The sequence below is a fragment of the Trachurus trachurus genome, assembly GCF_905171665.1.
Source record: "Trachurus trachurus genome assembly, chromosome: 15".
Classification (NCBI taxonomy): Eukaryota; Metazoa; Chordata; class Actinopteri; order Carangiformes; family Carangidae; genus Trachurus; species Trachurus trachurus.
Window position 1 is genome coordinate 19,888,203 of NC_139906.1, and position 13,814 is coordinate 19,902,016.

The window sequence follows — 13,814 nt, forward strand, 5'->3', positions numbered from 1 at the left end:
TCTTCAAGCAATATTATCCCTGTGACCCCACTTTTTTCACTACAGCAAGGTTTAACTGCTGAATGTCAAACAGCTGGCTAAGCCTGTGGCATCAAGCTTAGTTATGTTACTCTTTTTTTTTTTTTTTTTATCTGTGCTCATTTGGATTTGTGTTCCTCTCGGAATAATAGAAAAATAATGATAAGCCCACCTCCACCACCACCACTGCAACCCCCCACCCTGCCAGCTTCTTTCAGTCAGAGGTGGGCTGCTTAAAGTTAATGACATCGGGCCATGTTGCGCTTGGCTGCATCCCCACACATAATTATGGTTTGATTGTCACAAAAATCGCCCGCACTCTACTATAGCTGCTGTAAATGCACCGCTGCAACCACCACCCACCCACTCACCCAACCCACCCACCACCACCTCCTTCCACTCAAGATTAACGAAAAGGCAAATTATCTTTAGTGTGCTGCGGCTCTAACCATAACTGCCCTGAAATGAGTAATTAAAATGATAGGTGCAGCCTGGAAATTAATTGCCTCGCCTAAAATACAAACTCTAATTTTGCACAAGATCACGTTCAACGGACGGGAAGTACAGTAGGCACCTGTGGGGTTAGTGCACATACTGTAAGTATTTACATAATATCATAGTGTTTAAAGTGTGTGGCTGCATGAATAAGTGAGGAAGGAGGGGAGAGCCCTGTTAACATGGCCATTAACTTTATATAAACTATAAACTCAGCACCATATAAATGATATAAATCTAAAATACAGGTTGTAAAGTCCCCCTGTGTTTCTGGGTTTTATCGTTTGTTTTGTTCTATCTCCCAGTAAAACACAATGATTCATTGTTATTTTCTCATCTTAATTAGCTTCTGTTGTTGCCTTGAAAGTTTAAAGGGCATTTTCAATGACTGACACAGCAGAGTCCACAGATTTTCTGCCGTGCCGAGGAACAATAAAGTTTGCTTTGTGCACTCCTTCAGAATAAAAAGGCATTTTGAGAATAGACTTCAAGCCAAACAGCAAACAAAAACCAAATCAAGTCGTTTCTGGCTCTGTATAAATTCTGATATGGGCTGCTCTCCTGGTGCATCTCTAACTGTGTGAGTTTTCCATTTTTAAAAAGGCAGCAGTTGTAAACCTATTCCCTGGAAGTGAGAAATTTTGCTGGATTTGCAAACCACCCACGACACTCGAGAGCCTTCAAATGCAGACTGCCTGAGGTTCACAGTGGATACCTGGCCGCATTCTGGGCTGGGGCAACTCAAGTTCAGCAATATCAAAGAGAATCCATTATCTGTGCGGCACATGGCGAGGTGTGGCGACCAGTTGACCAGGGTGAGAGAGCGAGCACAGGAAAGCAGAGGTTTTTAATAAACAAACATGATGAGGGAGATGGGAAGAGGAGCAATTAAAACTCAGTGCAGGTTTGATATTGAATATTTCAGTTGGTGGTTTCCAGCTTCTCGCCTGTTTCACAGTGTCAGATTGAAGCTCCCATCCGTCATTGCACAACACTGGGACGACTTGTGTGTTGTTATAGGAGATGCTATAGAGGACTTGGCAAACTGTGAAACCAGGACACACACACGCGCGCACACACACCTCTGTTGTCCCGCCTCTCCCTCCTGCAGACCTCTCCTGGGACTTACCTCCAAGTTCAGGTGGATGGTCGTCATGGTAACTGCTGAGAGTGAGGGCTATTTGCATTGTTTCTGCTTTCATCTCTAAAACCATGTCATTATCCATACACTACAGGTACTCGTGTTTATTTGTATGCTCCAGCCTGTCTGATTGTCACTCCATTCCTCCGTCCGCCTGCTTGTCTATCTGCCTCCGTCAAGTCTGCCTTCCTTGTCTCTTCCTCTTTTCTTCTTTTCCAGTCGATCCCACCACAGTTCCTCCATCACCGATTCATTTACCACATCTGCTTCTTTATCTGGTGCACAGCTGGAGCCCTACATATATCTGCACCCACTTTGTTCTGCACCCATTCTCCATAAATTACTAAATTAACACACACATAAATACACACCCACACACAAAATAAAACCTCCTTATTTGAAGTTGTTGTTTATACACCTGACGGCATTCATAAGAAAAATAACCCACCCATTGTGTTGTGACTGTATTACATTTACATTATATGTACAATATACAAGGAAACAAGCTTGATGACAATAATGTGAGCTCAATGCTTTTAGGAACAGTCAGGTTTTGAGGAACACTTCTGACATCTGCTGGTCATGAGGTGAACATCACCATATACTATATGTATGCAGTATATATTTAAATAATAAAAAGGAGTAAAATAAATGAACCGAAGCTTGATGGTGGCAGGTAGAAGCAAAAATAGCACGTGTGGCTGACTAACTCCCTAATTAATGCACTGCAGAAAAGAAATCAACTGCAATTTATCATCATAAAAGGTGCAAATATTGAAATACAGGTAATATTTTCATATATTTCATCATTTACAATGACAATTTCAAATGCAACCATCAAACTGCAATCAAGCACTAAACACACATACACAAATACATAAATAAAAGCAAACATTATATGCAGAATCTGTAATCCATTGACAGTTTCTGCCTGAGCAAAGCAAACTGGTAATTATGCTGGAATTCCGAATGCTAAGACTGTTTCCTGTGAGATATATTTCCCTTAGAAAAAAAAAAAAGGAAAAAAAAACTCCTCTGCAGACTCACTGCTGCACTAATTGGGGGGATTTATGAGCTATCAAAACTAAAGCTTTTTTCTGCCTGTTTCTATTTCACCGTGTCACCTCTACATGTAAGGGAAACAGGTCGGTTTCAACATTAAAGAGGCATTATTGAATGTGCAAACATCTGTCAGAGGAACTCTACCTGGAGCAAACATCTCTCTCAGGACATAATGTGTTTTAATACAAAATCTGTCCATATACAGCCTATATTTGAGCAAGATGAAAGTGAGAAAGCACAGAGGACTGAGGAAAGGCCCTGGAGTCTACACTGTTTTATTGTGAGTCTGGATATATGCCAGGATTTCATGAGAGGGAGAGCAGCTGGTTGCTGAATTCACATATCCATATCCAACTGCTCAGTGTTTTGTCTACAGCAATTACCACCTCTCCACGGCATGGTTCATTTCAGAATAGTGGAGTTTTATAAAGTCATCGTTGGTGAAAAAGACAATTTAACCTGTATATGATTTGTTTCCAAGAGGAGCAAACTCTCCAAATATTGGGCATGAACAACAGTCAGGAAGATAGGCTCTAAAGTGAACATAATCAGCCATTTGGTTTAAGTAGATTGTTATTATATCAACCAAAACGGATCATGTAGCAATGCTGCATTAGCACTTAGAGCCAGAAACAAAAACCTGCCAAATTTGACAAAATCAAGAAATAATTGGAGAAATGATGTATTGCATGAAAAAGGGTATAATAATATTCTTGCCCTTATTTTGTTAAGTTATATATAGGTTATTGGCATGCAGTGCATTTTAAGGGCCTAGACTCACATTTTCACAAACTAACAAAATGTCACTGAATATATTAACTCTAAATTCTAATATATTCACATAAAAAAACCTAATGTCTTTGGGCATATCTAGGCAGAAATAACTGCTTTGTTTAGCAGCGGCAGCACAGACAAGCTATAAAGCTGTAATTCAAGTCACTCGCCCTTAGTATATCTTAGATTTGGTGTTTACCTCGTCCTGAGGGAAACATTTTGCTCTTTAGCTGCTAAATGCTGCTCTGAGTTAGCTAGCTGCTGATTTCTGCTTTCAGAAAGAGACGTCACACGAGACTGAAACCAAACAGAACAAGTGCAGAATGTAAAACCAAAACAAGAAGCTTAAAGACGCTAAAAAAAGCTCCAAAAATATGATATTTATCAGAACACAATATGAAGTTTCAATTTACAAAAGCAAAATAAGCAAGAAACTTTAACTTTTTTTTCTGTGTCTATGTAAGTGTAAATATATTCCATCCGCCCACTGAAACCTTCTCAGATTCCTCTCACTTACTTCCTTCAGTGGGCAGGTCATGGCACTGGAGCAGCGGACCCACAAAGAGAGCTCATGGGGGAAGTGAGTCACAGAGAGCCGGCTGCAGACAGGAGGGTGAGGATATGATGGGCAGAGGAGAAACATATGCTGGCACTGAGAGCTTAATCCGTCTTATCGATGACAGGTCAGTGTCTTGGTGGAAAGTCTGCGATCGATGGCACTTGACCCCCTTAAATATCAGGAGCGCCGACATCCCCCTCGTCTCCATATCTCGCCCCAATCAGGATTGATTGCAGCACTTCCCCTCTCCTCCATGGGCAAGTGACTGCTGTTAGTCCCTCATCTTTAATAATGATGACGCCGCGCATTGATCCCAGAACAGCTGTCTGTTGTGCTGAGGAGAGTTTTATATTGTGCCCGATGACACAATGATTTCTCATTCAACACCAAGTGTCAAACAGCACAGGAACAGAGTCAGTGTCGGGTTATGAAAACCTGAGAGATGAAACATCACAGCAGCAGCACAAAGGTAGACTCCTATCAGCATCTTTTCACTTCTCACAGCTACAGATGCAGAGGTTGTTTTTTTTTCAATATGAAACTAACTGTTCTGTTTTTAATGTCGAAAACAAATACGAACAACATAACTGTCCTTTTTCAAGATTTAACATTTGTTCATAAATTTCATATGACTGTGATAGAGGTTGAATTTGGTTTTGATGTATCACTGAAGAACTCTACATTTCTTCCCCCCTTTTGTATGAATTCAGGGCAAACATATGCAATGCAGAAACAACTAGGACTCTCACCAATCTAAGCCACGCTCAGTTCAGGAAGGATGCTCCAATGCTTCTGGGAATGGTTCAACAGCTCTTAGTCTCATAAAGACATATGTCTACTGCACATGGCCAACTTGTGATGCTGTAGTTGTTTTCATTGAGAGTCCGGTTGCTGGAGTGTGTTGGGAAATGTTAACATTTTTGGAGTGGACGACTGCAGCATCTCTGCAAAGATCCTCCCTGGTCTGAAAGAAAACAACAGGGTCTGTTATTTATCTACAGCAGAACAAACCAGTCTAATCTGCAGCAACATTTCTGCAAGCCAGCCATCAGAGATCACGTAGTATTGTCTTCATCAATGGAGGGCTTACCTATACAATCATGCTTTTATTTAAAGATGAAATCCTTGAGACGTTAGACTTCAGGTCATACCCGTGGTTACCATGGTAATGTGAACAGGGCACGGCAGGACACAGCAGTACAGTTGGTTACCTTGCTGAGGAGCTGGAGGTGTGCAGCACACTGTGGCTGCTCTGTCTTGTTCCATTACTCCCTTGCAAAATATAAGACTGACCAAACTGTCAAAAACTAAAATGCAGAAAAGGAACATTGTTGTGCAGATGCTCGACATCTTGCGTCGGCTGTAGGTGACTCGAAAGAACAGTCACCCAATGTCTCGCCAGTTGAGCACTTCTAATACAAAGCAGCAGCAGCAGCAGGATGCACCATTTGCATTAATAAGCTATATGACAGCAAACAGTGAGGCAGATATTAATGAAATTATGTTGCACAGGATTACATGCATGCATCATTTACTGGGAATCCCTCATGCTTAGGTAGGCAATCTGAATACAGCACAAAGCTCCGCCACTTCTAATCAAATCTACTATACAGAGAGATAATTTCTGCATGTAAATACAGTAATTGTTGTTTGTGAATCGTGCAGGCCATAAATAGGGGTTGGACTTCTTTTCTTTTCTTTTTTTTCCATCTTCAAGACTCCAGCTAAACTCCCCTGATTTGAAAAGCCTCTTCTACAAATGACAGTAAATTACACTATTTCTGATCTGGCGCGGTCCTTAAGGACTTGCTGATCATTTCCAGAGCAGTGTAGAGGAGCACAGTCTCTTATAGTTTATATTTGTCGGGGAAAGAGCACCTGTTCGCTGTCCTCAACGGGCCTCCTAACAATGTCATTGACCTTTTCTCTGACACCGACTGTATTTCAGTTCGCAGAATGCTCAAACAGCCAAAGCTGGGGCCCGGGAGATGCGGGTGGTGAGCCATGATTAACGCTCCTCTCTCCCAATCTCTGACAAGCACAAGGGCCACCATGCCCGTGTGATACACTCCTTCCCAAATTGAATCCTCTCCTCCTCTTACTTGTTTGTGATGTAATCGCACTTGGTACGACCACTTCTCACAGGACACCTACCCTCTTTTCATTTCCAGCAATAAAGTATTATGTGCGAGCCAACTTCAGCAGCCGCTTGCAGAATGCGCTGGGAGGTTTTGAGGTCAAAGCGGGTATTCATCAGCGCCGTTCCCCGCTGAGGATGTAATGATCAAAGTTTGTGTACCACAGACATAGCACAATTTACAGCGACCCCAAGTGCCCTCGCCCATCACTCTGCATGGCACTAAGATTATCATTGGTCAGGCCAATTATGTGACCCAGTCAAAGGAATACAATGAAAATTCGGAACCAGTGGTTTTCCAAATAAATAAAAAGCGTTTAATGACCTTCTCAATACCCTTTTTATAACTTAATTAAAGAAGGAGGAAAGGGGGGAGGGGCAGATTTGCTGGATGGATGGTGGTACAACAGCAGACTGTTAATCTGAACTCGGGGACTGCCAGCCCCTGTGCCTACAGTTTGTTCTTCAGCTGTTTGTTTCCTGCCTGAGCCACTTATGGCCTGACCACCAGCGGTGTGGCTGCAGCCATTTGAGCATCCTGCTGCAGAGTGACAATTATGTCACCACTTCTGCAGATTGCTAAACTGTGTCTAATAAATAAATATTCCCAGTCATTTCATTCACCCATTACTAAAGTGGTACAGTACATGCGCCCCACAACTACTTCCCCCTGGGAGACAATAACCTGTGGCACAGCGGTGTGAATAGGTATAAATGGCTCAAACGTCCAGTTACTGTTGCTCCAGACTCAGGAGAGGGTTCAGGGGCGTGGGGAGGTGTGTACTCATGGTATGACAAATTGGCTCATGGGGTACACAAGACAAAAACGGTTGGAGAAGAGAAGAGAAGCCACTGCAGGCTGGTTTTTGCAGGTGACACATTATGTGGCAATCCTTTATTACAAAAACTATGATGGAGAATTAACACTGCTCTTGGTTTCACCACAGGCTTTAGACAAGACATGCACTGATGATCTCCTATAAATCACAATGTGTGAACTGCCTGAATACACTAACATCAAGACGGAGGAGTGACACTGAGGCAAATATCTGCTGGTATTTATGGTTCTGTTGCTTAAAAAAAAAAAAAGAAGAAGAAAAAAAACCTTCCCGGAAAACAGTGTGCATAACAATCATTAAAGCCATTGACTTTGCCTTTCATCACTTGGGAGCCTTTAAACATCAGCAAAACAACAGGGGATCATCGTACATCTGCACAATCCATGTAAAATTCATGTTCAGCGCAGCAGAGGCCAAAATTCAACAGCGTCAGAGAGGCAACAGAACAAGATCAGGAGGCTTAAAGAGACATAGTTTCCTCTCTGTCTTTGTGCCAATTACAGTTTTATTCTTTAGCAGCTGGTTGGGTGGTAGATTGACTTGTCTGTGTTGAAGGATTCATTGTCACAACCAGCCCTGTTAAAGCAGAAGTAAGCGGAATGTTTGTGTTAATATAAGTCTTAAATAGTTATATCTTCCGACGGCAATCACTTAGGCTACATAGAGTGTTTGGTCTGAAACACGGGTCTGTCAGTCACTCTGCTCTGCTGTAAGCCGAGGAGAAAACTTCTTGTATACTTCCTTGTATCCTACAACCTTTATCCAATGAGGAGAGAGAACGGCATGAAGGGCTGTGTGTGCAGCCAATGGATGCGGGTGAATGTGGTGACGTAGGGACGAGGACCAATAGATCCATGACGAGGGCGGGGGCTGCTTACTCCATCGGCTGACAAGAAGTCAGAAAAACGACCGGATCGCTTACTTCTGCTTTAAGTTACGTCTTATAATTTCTACAGTTGATTTTTATCATTTCCTGTTTTCTTTAGAAGCGCTCACCTCTTGTCTCATCTCAGGTCACTAACTTCCTGCCCTCCTGTGTAATTACCCGCCCCGCCCCTCCCCTCCCCTAATGTTTTTCACCTGTGTCTCATTGTCTCCCCTCCCCTTGAGTCCCTGTGTGTCTTCCCCTTGTTGCCAGGTCGTCTTTCTGCCTCATGTGAAGCGTTTCCAGCTTTTTGTTCTCTGGTGTGTTTTGACCAGGTTCTGTGATTTTTGGGCCTTGCCTTTGCCAGTAGCATTTTTTTTTATACCTCTCTCTGATCTTTTGGACTGGCTTTCTGTGAACCAAACCCTGATTTTAGCAAAAACCTTTGAACTTTTGCTTGCACTGTTTGTGTGTGATGAGAGAGCCCTGTGTGTTCTTGTCACACATCATTACCTCCTATCGTCATTGCTCCTCCATGCAAAGTCGGATGTGTGTCTTGCCTCTGTTAAAGCAACATTACTTCTTGAGTCATTATTATCAAGAAAAAAGTCTGTAGTGGCGATCATGTCCTAAAGCTGTACGAATCTGACCATTTGCATTTAACATTTTGAGAAATTACATTTTAGTATTTAAATTATAGGCTGATATTGTAAAACCTCCTTTCTCTGCATTCAATAGGTTTGGTCGAGACCTTTTTTACAGCAGATTTCTTCTTTTTTTTTTTAACTTGCCTTAATGATGCAACTGAGAACTTGCTGGGTCTGTTCGTGATAGCCACACATACACACTGGGATGGCTCCAATCTAGTATTTCAAGTTTAAGTTGGATTTTCTGTTTCACTTTTTCACAGACATTACATTTTGCCATTACTCCACCACAATTTTACCACCACAGCAGCCTTCCAAAGTGTTCCCTTAGGTCAGTATGATGTGTTCAAGAGCACTGAAAAAAGCTAATTTGTCAAAAAAAAAAATGGTAACACCTGATTAAGATGATGATGAACAAAGTGCTTCCCAAATTTCCAAAAAAGTTTCTTCACACCCATGATCTCTCCCCTCACAGCTATTGTAGCTGAGGCTCATTTCAGGAGTGTGGTAATGGGCAGTGTCTTTGATTCATATTATCCAATTCTATATATTTTGCAGGCTTTTTAAAATATTTCATCACAATTTACAGAGAGGAAACAAGGGGAGAGGGAATGAGATGCTGCACAGGTCTTCACATTCACATGCTGCTGCTCACATTTGGTGCTTTAACCCTGGGGTTCTTCTCATCTCCATTACTCTTATTAATAAGTGCAGCCTGGTTACATGGGGGGCAGTGGATCAGATCCATGTGTTTCAACCTCACAGGAAATCCATTTCAGAAATACTAAAGTGGCTCAGCCAAATAAACAATAATTAACCTTTACACCAAACTAGAAACTGATCACTCGGCTGTGTGCTTTGCCCAAATTACGACTTGGTGGCTTAATGTTTTCACTGGGATGATTAAATGTCATATAATGATTCACATCTCATTAAAATTGTAGCCTCTCTGATTTTCATTTTTTTAATTAGCATATTTGGTCTCCACCAGGAGTCCCAGCTGCTTCTGTATCTTGATGGGCAACGCCAGCTGTCCCCTGAACATGACTCTAACTTACACACTGAGACGTGAGAAACTGAAGGTGTTATGGGCCACTCAGGTTTATAGCACTGATTTATATGAAGATAGCACTGTGGGACAGAGTTAATGGGTCCTCCTCCTCCTGGCTCATGTAGCATTCTTTGTCTAAGATACGTGTTTACTGTAAGTCTGACTAATACAATTAGTATTATGAGTACACTGGATAGAATTCAAGGTGCCAGACGTGCAGGGCCAGACTCACCCACGGAGCTCAGATCGTGCCCAGCAGGTACAGACAGTGCCGTCCTAAGACGTCATGTGGAAAATGAGGAGCCGGGAGTGTTTCGGAGACTCTAGTGCATCGGCCCCGTGGAGCCGCCCAGCAGCCACAATGCAAAAGAATATCTCTCCTTCGATGAGAAGTGTCCTCATCGACACCTCTTCTTCAGGATGAACGTCACTGCTTCCAGAGAAAAAGGTGTGCTAAGATGTGTTTATCAACACAAATATGCCAAGGGCTGGGCCTTCGTCCAAGTCTCCCACACTCTCTCTCTCTCCCTCATACACATAAACACACTCAGCCAATACCACTCTGCTGTTTCTGTCCAGCTGGCACCGAGAGAGATGCTTTGATGTTGGTGGAAGCCAAAAAAAAATCTGCTGGAATTGCATGAAGGAGAGAAGTTGTGAGCAGATCTGCCTGTAGTAAACATATTCTAGCTACTGTGCTGGAGATAATGTTGAGACATTTGGAACAAAAACAGTTAAATGACTGCACACTTTCATTTTTTGTGTGTTTTCATGTGGACCAGCGCTCAGCACAGAGCAGACTGGACACGGACTGTATGGCTGACTGATTGGCACACTGATAAAATTGAAATATTTAGGACTCTTTTGTTTCAGCCTCGTGTGGAAAAACAAAAAACTGTTCCAAAATCAGATTTTACATCTTTGAATGCGCAAAAAATGTGAAAACATTTTCAACCAACACTGTTATTATCACTCATTGCTAATTGGTAGTAATTATCCCATAAAGAGAGTGTACCATTTGTGGGAGAAATCTGTTCATTAAATGGGCAGATAATTAACATTCATACAAACACACGTGTAATCATTTGTCATTTGGGTCCTAAAACTTGTCAACAAAATCATTTGCTCCATTTTCTGAAGTGGGGCAAAGGCAGAAATACTCAAATATCCAGCTCCTCTTTACAACAGACCTCACACTGAACTAATGATAGCTCCAAAAATCCTCATACGCACAGACCAAATCAGACCTGAAACACAAAGAAGATTCCCCTACATCTGTCGCTCTCTGGACATACTAATTTGAGCTCACTGGCCTCCACCGGGGCTGTAACCAGGGCTGTGTCCCAATTTCACAACACTGATTATTCTTTAGTGCTGGATCAGAATGAATCAGTGATCAAAGAGCAGCTGGCTTTTCACAGTTGGAACCCAGAGCTCAATCCCACATATGAAAGAGAAGTGCTCTCTGACACCTGTTGATCAAACTGAAGAACTACAGCCACTTCTAACAAGAGCTATACGAACGGTAAGAGCATCAAACGGCACAGAGCCTGATCAAACATGGCAGAAAAGATGATGGTATATGTGGGAATGAGAGCTCTTTTTTTGGGGGGCAGGTTGTGTTGAAAAAGCCCATTGTTCCTGAAAATCTCTCTGCTGGCTGGGAGATTACAATGAACACGGGTGATGATGTCCCACCCGGTGGTGAAAGGGTTAACTTTCTTAATGCCATATCTCTGTGATGCATTTCGGATGTCCAAGGACCCGTGAATTCCTGCCCTGATAAGCTGTCAGGAGCATTGCCCTGTCTACAAATTGCGTGTGCGCATGTGTGTGAGTATTAGTATGTATGTGTGTATAATTGTGAATTGAGAGAGAGCGGACAGCCTCAAGGTCATATGCCATTAAAAACAAGACTGCATAAATTCCGCCTAATAATTCATAATAATGACTCCCCTGTTTGTTGGTTGCTTGTTTATCCCACGTTCATTAACATGCCAGCCTCATGGTGCTCATACTGCAAAACGTCTTGTGAGTGGGAGTAAGGAAGAGTGATTAGAGGGCATATGGAAATGATTATAACCTGCTGAAGTGGAAGTATCCCAGTCCCAGATCCACCGCGCTCTCATACAAATGCCCGTTGAGCAGAGAGGATTAGGACAGTAGATTAAGAGGCAGAAGTCCTCGTCGGAGGTGTATAGTACATGTGCTGCTGAGGTTGTGTGTGTGTGTGTGTGTGTCTGTATGTGTGTGTCACTATCTCTGCTTTGTCATGTTGAACTCTCTTGGCTCTCTTTCAGTCTCCTTGGCCGTCACTTCCTTGTTCGCGATATGAGATTCCTGTGGTGCCCTTGAGTGCAGAGCCTTGATTTTTCTAAGTCTTGAAGCCAGAAACGAATCTTGCTGGTCCTCCCAGATCTGAGCCTGAGTATCACTTAAACTTCTACGCTATACCAAAAGTATGTTGATGTTATGAATTAATGCACAAATTCACTTTGACATGGTCACTGTGAAGTAACAACTGAGGTGTCGCAGGAGATGTAAGAGTCACATTATCAGTAAGCTCAGGAAGAGTGTGGGGAGTTATTCAAGGAACAAGATAAGGAAATGCCAACTGAAGACAGAAGAAGGAATGGAGTGATTGTGACCGTAGTCATACTCCAAACATACAACATGATTTTTAGCCTCTTCAGAGCAACTCACAGACATTACCAAAACAAAAAACTCTTTCTCAAGCCCCTGTGACATTGTCTTTAATTCTTCTCCCAGACACTAACCAGTAGACCTAAAAAGATCTGTTGATTATTCAGTTAGAGACAACTGGGGAAAAAACTATTTGGCAATCATTTTGACAAGTAGGCTAATTAAACATCTTAAGTCTTTTAACAAGACAGAAGAGGAAGCTTCTTTTTGGCATAATTAACAATTTTCTGACATTATTTTCTAACTAATCTTTTTGAGGTAAAATAATACATGCGACTACTTGTGAAAATCATGAAGTGTAGTTGCAGTGCTACGACTCCTCTGTGACTGAGTAAAGAGTCCTTGTATTGATTACCTGACAGAGAAAAATAAAAAATATTTAATTCAACAGAACACAAAAAATAGCAAAGAATGAACTAATATGTGTGAGAATTTATGAGTTATACAGCCAGGAGATATGGAGTAGGCTAACCCTTGGCCATGTGGTGCAGTGTAAAGTTATACCAAGTTCAGTCAGTTTAAATTGTACTATGAGCTCATTCACTTGACTTTGAGTTGAGGTTTCTCTCTGATTAACTCTGACAAATAATAATCACATGAAGGGATTAATTTAAAAAGAAAAAGTCTCTAAAAGAATCAACAACAAGGATTCTGCTGAGAGCTAATCCTCATCAAATCAAATTTCAATTGCAAATAAACAAATATCTGTTGAAGTTTAACTTCAGTTTGTTGAATTTACACAAATCATTCAAAAAGTTTCTTAAAACGAGCTATAGCCTTGCGGTGCCAGCGTCAGCATTGACATCTGTTTACTTACCAGTGTAGAAGAAACATTGTGAGTTCAGTATCAAAACTCATCCCTTTTCTCACCAAGACCCAACTGCATTGCTGAAAAGCAAAATGATTTTTTTTTTCTATTTTATTTCTATCACATAGGCCTTGTACTGACATTAGCATGCTAACCTGATACTGAGCCGAGAGGTAAAATTAATTACAACCTCTTGTCTAGTGGACACAGCAATGGCTGAAACTCTTAACAAGACTGGTGAGTAAACAGTTGTGCTAACAGTGGCCATGTAGCAGTAGCAAAACGTACAAATAGCTGCTTTAAAGCCTTGAAGTGCACTGTTATGTAATATTGGTTCAATGTGACCAAGAGCGAACCAGGGGTCGTTTGGAAAGTCCCCCGTTCAGTTTTCAAGAGATGAGATATAAGTTTGACGCCGATAGAGAGAAGCCGTTCAGTGCTGAGCTGCAGCTTCAGAGAAGAATAAAACAAAGGGACTCTCAGAACACACTGCAGTGCCCCTGTTGCCAATTACCTCAAATGCCACACTGATGTGCGCTCGCTCTTGAACTCGCTCCCTGAAAATGTCACTTTATGTGGAAATAACAAGTAAACAGCGTTTGACACCAATTGCTGCTTCCACCACTTTCAGTAATGACTGCAGGCCTGTTCTGACTCAGCCCTTATTTATTTCACTGATGTCTGTGCTCCTTTTGTGTAATTCCATGTTGAGTTG